The sequence below is a fragment of the Ixodes scapularis genome, unplaced genomic scaffold (assembly GCF_016920785.2).
Source record: "Ixodes scapularis isolate PalLabHiFi unplaced genomic scaffold, ASM1692078v2 PGA_scaffold4__175_contigs__length_147842914, whole genome shotgun sequence".
Lineage (NCBI taxonomy): Eukaryota > Metazoa > Arthropoda > Arachnida > Ixodida > Ixodidae > Ixodes > Ixodes scapularis.
Window position 1 is genome coordinate 35,944,792 of NW_024609879.1, and position 7,716 is coordinate 35,952,507.

Here is a 7,716-nt window from a genome sequence, read left to right on the forward strand (position 1 = left end):
TCTTGCTTTAGTACTATGCTCGGGGAAAGCTGTTCCTGAAACCGCACTCAAATGCTTCAAACGGTAATGACGTGGCAGACATGTTAGCAAAGAATGTAATGAATATACAGGGTGCGGCCATAAGGACCAACACATTTGGCACACCTTCCAAAATTCGTATTCCAAACACACTTACCTAAAACTGGGCACACAAACATATTTCGCAACTGGTTTTATGGCAATTCTTTTCAGAGCTCAAGTCAGAGGTGGAAAAAATATAAAAAATTGAACAAAAACGGTGTCCGTGCATTTTCTATGCCCTATACTGGACTGGGACATTCATTCTTTGCACACGGTTTGTGATTTTAATCCCAGCTGGTCATTGTTTATAATTTCATTAAAAGTTTAATTATCGCTTTTATATTGATGATTGCCAGCCTCTACTATTGGTTCTTAGTGTTCTTGCGTCCCGCAAGCCGTCTGTCTGGAAGCGAGCTCATAAACCAGTGTGTAGATGACGAACGGGCTGGTATACAACATAGAAAATAGACAACCTCAAATTTTTTTTTTTAACATTTTACTATTTTTGAGTTGAGCTCCAAGAAAGTAGACATAAAACTTTTTGCAAAACTACCCTCTGGTGCCCAATTTCAGGTGCACTATGTACATTTGGAAATGGAATTTTGTGAGGTGTGCGAAATGTGTTGGTCCTTACGGTCACACCCTGTGGATTTTATTGTAAGCAAAGATTGTTGCGTCAAAAATCTGTTAACATCACAAAAATGAAACTAGCATATAAACGTTTATTAACGACTAGAACAGGGGTGGCCAAGCTGCGGCTCTTCGCGTGTCAAACTGCGGCTCGCGGGTCCCTCCCTTCCCCTACCCTACCCCCCCCCCCCCCGCCCCCCCCCCCCTGCCGCCCACCCGGTCACACCAGCACTTCCCCTAAAAGAGGAATGGAGCAGTTTTAAATCGAAAGACAGGTTGCGGTTTGGTAGTCGTGTGCTTCTGCTACCTTAAAGGCCGACGACCTGACTCGAGATTCTGCAAGGCAGAAGATCCTCCTCACCATCGGGGAGGTGGAAACAGGCAATGGTAGACACTCTAGAAGGGGGAAAAGGAAGAAGCGAAGGAAAAGTGGAAAGCGCGAACTGGTCGTCAGTCTTTAAGTACAGTGGACTGCTTTTGACTCAGCGAGATTGAAAGTAGTTCGAGTTTCGTTAATTGCTCTAAACACACGCCCCCCCCCCCCCCCCAAGAGAGAAGATGGCCTTTTTGGAGAGACAAGGGGGGTAAAAAAGAAAACATGCCAAAAATTTTACAGCGAAGTTGTTTATAGCTAGGCTCCCGTGGATTTTTCATGTGCGGCAACAGAAATGACATCACGACTTTGTGTCACGTGACATCAGTTTTCCGGCTAAATTTAGCGGGATAAATTTTGCGAAGAAATTTTCCCTCTAAATTTAGCAGAGAAATTGATGTCACGTGATCTCAACACCAATGCAGTTTCCCCGCTAAATTTGGCGGGGAAATTGACATCATGACTTCGTGTCAGGTGATGTCGATTTCCCCGCTAAATTTAGCAGGGAAATTGACGTCATGTGACCTTAACAACAATTCAATTTCCCCGCTATACTTAGCGGCGAAAATTACTTCAAGACTTCATGTCACGTCACCCATGAACAAAATCAGTGGCAGAAGGAGAGGAGGTGGAAAGGAAGAGGAGGTGGGAAGTGCACCATCCTCTTTTTGTCGTCGTTCTAAGCGCTTGCATGCCTAGTTTCCTTTCCTTCCGCCAGGTGGCGGTCCCGTCGCACGTGTCTAGTTTCCTCCGGCTCCTCGGGGCGAGTCTGTGTCTTTGTGCTAAACAGCTTTGCTGGTCATCCATCTTCACAAAGTGGAATGGCTCATGATTCTTAATTTTTTGTGGTGCAATATGTTTTTGGGGATTTATGGCGCCGTTCTACATTGTTTATATAAAAAAGAAAGAACTTAGGGGTGTCAGTGCCCCTTTAGGATCCCTATTTACGTCCGCAGGCGGCTGACAGCAGTCTTTAGCAAACATGGCAAAGGACACACCCCGAGAACTATAATCTGTATGATATAAGCTGTAGATGGTAACTTACTTGAAGGCAGCAGAGGTGCTGGCTACATCACTGCCAGTTTCATCCGGCTCCCATCTCATTGGTCCTTTTCGTCGTCTTTCGACATCGCTTTGCAAGCTGGAGATCTGTTGCTTGTGCAAGTTTCTGCTTGCTCGCTCTCCCTCGTAGGTGTCTGCAAGTCATGAATAAATAAAATTACATGGAACCAAAGAAAAAAAAATGCAAACCATCTGCAATAAATTTTAGAAACAATACACCCTTTGCGAAAATTCCATAAGCCTGTACGTGCCGCGCAACGAATAACGGGAGTCCTCGGTACACCCCTCCCATCGTCTCTCCTCCTGCTACCACGGGACATACGCGAGCAGGTGCAGGTTACTAAGGCAGCAACGGTCGAGCAGCAGAGTCGGACGAGCCGACGAGTGTGCGGAAATGGGGGATAGGGTTGGCTAGCTTGTGAGACTGCCCCTTTCTCATCCCTCTCCTTTGTACCGGCTCTGTCGTCTGCTGTACAAATGCTTTGCCAAACCTAGTTGAACCTTGCTGCAGTTGCGGCGCAAAATAAGTGGATTCGGTGATGCTGCAAGACGTCAAGTTGGGTTACGACGTGTTACAGATTCAAATAAGTGAATAACTTCACCTGTGGCGATGCGTTTACGCTGCCACAGATACGGTACGCCGCTAACGATGTGCGACATTCCGGCAGATGGCCGGGATGCCGGATGGCTGCGATGGCTGCTGGCGCAGCTGCTGCGACTCGCACGCAGTTGCGGAGGTGCACCGAGAAAGCGCAAGATCTGTGCAGAGGATTCCCAATATCCCCTGCTGTCATGGCGCTGTACGTTTTGCAACGAGTCTATTTGAATTAAAAATATGAACTGCTGGAAATATTTGAAATCAAAGCACAACAAATTTTGAAGGGCAAGTTATGAGAATTAACGGTCATACTAACCAAACCAAGCCAGGGGCCTGTACCTCAGTCTCTTCCAGCAGTCTGCCGGTTGGCATACACTTTGCACCAGTGGCTGCAATTTCCTTAATTTCTTTTCTGGCGGCCAAGCAATGAAACCTTGTTTGTACCACAACTTTGGAATGACAGCCACTTGATCTTCATCACAGATGTTAACGATGCCAAACTTTCCTTAATGAAAGACCACAAATAAAGGTGCCTGTTGTAGCACAGAAGGCAGCAGGTGAGATTAGTTTGCACAAGGAGCGTTAACCTGTGCACCACTTCGCTGCAAGGATTAGTGAAACTGTCCTCACCACTCTATACTAAAAGTGCATTCTCAACTGTTCCAATAGCTCAGGGGTTCTCAAACTTTTTCGTCCCAGGGAACCCCAGCAAGCCTCAAAAAGACCCAAGGACCCCCCCCTCCCCCCCCCTGTCCCTTTGTTGCCAACCAAAAATACCGGGCAATAAAGGCCTTTAGATAGTGAACAAGAGTTTATTGCTCTGACAGAATAACACAAAATGGAGGACTACAGACAAAATGAGAGGGCAGCCCGGGGTTGACCTGGAGCACAATGTAAAATACACTAGTGCGAAACCTTGATCCATGGCTCTGTCCGTAGAAGGTTAAACTAGGGGGGGGGCACTGCAATTTCAATGCTCGCGGAACCCATGAGACCAGCTCGTGGAACCCCTGTGTTCCCCGGAACCCAGTTTGAGAACCACTGCAATAGCTCTATGATATGATTGTTGTGTACAGTGCTAAGACCTAATGAGACAAAGCATCCCCCAGTCCCAGGGGACGCCAACATTATCAAGCAATTGTGCATAACACATTTTGACTCTCGGGTAATTTTTAATTTTTATGTTGTCTGGTAAGGTCAAAAGGCAAGCTTTTGCTTTGAAGGAAATGGTGATCTAGCTATAACACAGAATTTGTTTATAAAATTCTTCCTCAACAATTAATGTCTTGAACAGGCTTTTTCCCCCAGCCTTCAGTAGGTATTTTGAAATGTGAAATGGAACTATTAATATTATGAAAACTTACTGCAACTAGGTGTAGCTGGCCATAGTCAAGATCAAATTCAGAAAATACATTCCACCTTGGAACCTCGGTATCCTGCACCTCCACAGTATTGACAAAGACCAACACCAAGTTAATTGTCATGAACCAATGGAGAAATAATCTTGCTTCCATATTCAAACTTCAGTAACTTTTAACTTATGTCCTGCAGTGCCCAAGCAGTTGTGTCTGAAGGATTGGACACTTCAAAAATGCCAAGCACGGAAGACTTGCAGAGATCCGTGTAAAGATGAGACCTTGCAAGAAATCTAGTTCCTACTATGCAAGGTGACCCAGAAAAGATGAAATCAACATTGGAGACTTGGACATCGCTTCTGTCATTCAGAGCGCATCAGCTGTCCCTGGCACTGGTCTTCAACACAAAGTTGTTAGGGACAACCAACCTTTTGAACTCTGGCCTTCTGCAATGGGCAGGTGGCAGACCACGTTTGTGCTCAGAGGAGAAAGATCATTACATTAGTGAGAACTATGCTGTTGTGCTTGCACCTCTTTCCACTAGTATATGCTTTTACAGCTGCTGGAAAGGCATTTCAGATTTTTGCATTTGCTTCTTTAGCTTCTGCATGAAATTTTCAAATGGAAAAGCACTCCATTCATTCCCTGTACCATAGGCCCGCACATCTGCAGCTGGGTGGATCAGTCCATGGACATTGTGGGAAACCCTCTCTTGTCCATAAAGGGGGATGAGGGTTCTACAAAGTGTAGCAGAAGCTCCTCGGCATATTCAAAAAGATCTGACATAACCCAGGCGACGACCGGATTGTAAAAGCTACATGAAGAGACATGAAGTTCTTAAACATGTCCTGGGGTTCGCCTGGCACAAGCATGAGAGGACCAGTGTACAGGAGTAGCGGGTGAAACACCTATCAAGAAATTTACAGTGTGCCCATTGTAGTGCAAGTATGTGCTGATTCTACATTTCAGACAGTTTGGTCTACCGACAGGAATTTCTGTACAATCCAGCACGATGCAGATGTGAGAGAACTTTTCAAAACACACCAGCATGTTATGCAAGACCTCGTCCTTGAAGGCCAGGTTATTGTGCATTTCAATGCTGAAAAAATCTTTGTTTTGTCTTTCAGAGTTGTGCTTACAGTAGACGGGTACATACCATAGACACTAAAAATAAAATAAAATCATGGTCAAGATTATTCTATCGACGATGTGGGCATAATTTTAGACATGAGCTTCTCCAAAGCGTTGAGAAGCTCCATTTTGGGAAGGCCATTGAAAGAGTACACATTTGCTTGGTTTCACCATACGAGAAAAGTTCTCGCCAAAGTCTCCACTCGACACTTGCACGCCTTGGTCGAAGAGAGCTACTGGGGACGGGCCAGGTCTCCCCAATGGCATTTGAGATAGCAGTGGAGCACCTTCATCTTCAGCTAACTTTGCCCCGTCCTCTTGGTTGGATTGCATTTCGGCTTCGCAAAGTGCAAACTAGGACGAAGTTCAAGCGTTTATAACAAATCTTAGTGTCATGGGTGTGAAGACATAACGTAGTAGGTGACAAGCTAAGAACTCAGCAGAAAAAGTCACTCAAAGGAATTTATATCTTTCTCCCGCCCAATCGCTTCCATTTATTTTCTGACATCACCAACGTCACAAACGAACCTTTTGAAGATAATGCTCATTGTTTGGACATCGGCTTCGCTGAGGGTACTGTTTCTCCAAGTGATTATTTTTGCCTTTTACCAACCCGGGTTAAAGTTGCAATGTTGTACCGGTATCTGCTTTTGCATGGAATAGTTTCTGTGTGACGCGTAAATTTTACGGTCATGTTGCCCAGGAATTTTTTTCGGGGGAGCTAAGGTGCCTGGATGTTCATGACTTGGGAGGGGGAGAGTCAAAATGCATGTGTATATCGTAAAGTTGGCTGGATTTTGGGGGGGGGGGGGGCTATGTTGCCGATATTGCCGTCGAAGTGTTTAGTTCCCTTGCTTGGACAATCATGTAAGCCATGCCCATTGAGAGAATACCTCCCAGATAAGAAAGCCGTAGTGCTGATAGAGATGGCGTCATCAGCAAGGGCCAACGTTGGGCACTCTACAGTTGCGTCAACATTCAGATCAAGCTTGGGTTGAAGCACTAATTCGCAATCTGTGTCCAGCATTGGCCTACGCTGGGGACGCAAAAATGTCAGCACTATGGCCTTGTATTCTAAATGGCATGACAGCAATCAAATGCATAATGCATTCGATTGCTGTCATCCCTCTCGAGGATTTTCCACTAGATACATTGCTTGGTATTTTATGGTATTTTAGTTTGTTTAAATTTCTAGAATAATTACATATGAATTCTTAACAGTTACTACTGCTTCACTTATGGCCTTACCGCAGTAGCGGCGACGGTGCTGCCGGTCAGCACTGCCGTCCGGCATCCCAGCGCGGAGGGGCCACATTGGCCTCCGTTTTGTCAGTGTTCGGCACTGGATCTTTCCTCGACTGGTGGAGATTGCGCGCGCGCCTACGCCGGATTTTTTTGCGCTTTTGTCGTCTGTTCTTCGTTAAGTTCTTCCATTTTGGCTTTCATCTTTCGCATATATCAGCGTCGAAACTGCACTTGTTGCCTACATTGCAGGTGTTGATGATGACATGGTTATCAGAGTGAATATGATCACCCTAGCCTGCTCATTGATCTTGCGACATTCTGCACTCTGAAGAGAAGGAGGGGCAGGTTCTGGGTCCCGCCAAACAGGCCAGTGCTTTGCTGCCCTTGCTACGCACTAGAGATAAGGGCTACTCTCGGGAGACACTAAATTAACTCGACATCCGTCGGAACACACGCGACATGCGACAAGTCCCAAGGAGAAACTTGCTTGTTATTTCAAATTCCTCTCCGATAATTTCCCCGCGGTGGTTCTTAGCGTCCTTATCTGGGTAGTCTGGCTGCGTCTTGTCATACAGAAAGGGGAAAAGTCTCACAGTTTCTTGGAAGCGCTCCGTTGGGAAAAGCATTGGGGGAAATAGGGATTGCAGAAGAAACAAAATCGTGCTACGATCTTTTGCAACGTTAAAGACTCGCGCAGAAGCTGCTTTCACGTTGCCATGGCATTGCAGTGTCATTATCTACGCCACCTCCCATTGTCTGCTTTCTTCTGCGGCAAGAAACGACGAGCACTCAACCACGCAGGCCAGTTACCTAGACGGCGGTGAGCGATGAGCCATTGAAGGCGAAAACTGGTTTTAGCTGGCAGCCCACAGCACCCAGCAGTGGGCGGAAAGCTTCCGTGATACAAGTGTGACTGGACCTTTAAATTCACTAAAGTGTCTACCAGATATGGGATGCAAAGTCCATGCAAGTTGAAATGTAGAGTTGCTTGTGTTTATATATATAACCAAATCAAAGGGCATTGTCCTATGTCTTATCAATTGCTTTGATAACCGAATGAGCTTTTCAGGTTGTATGCCACACCGCTCATTTTGCAATACTTGCAAATAGAGTAAAGTTGTATTGAATTGTGAAAGATATGCAGGTCTCCCAAAGCCACCATTTTCACTTCCTACAGCAAACTCCTGTTCCCCATGGGGACGTTTAGCGACAACTGAGGTAGTACGAGCACTCCTTGAGATTTCCTGTCCCTAGCTGAATAG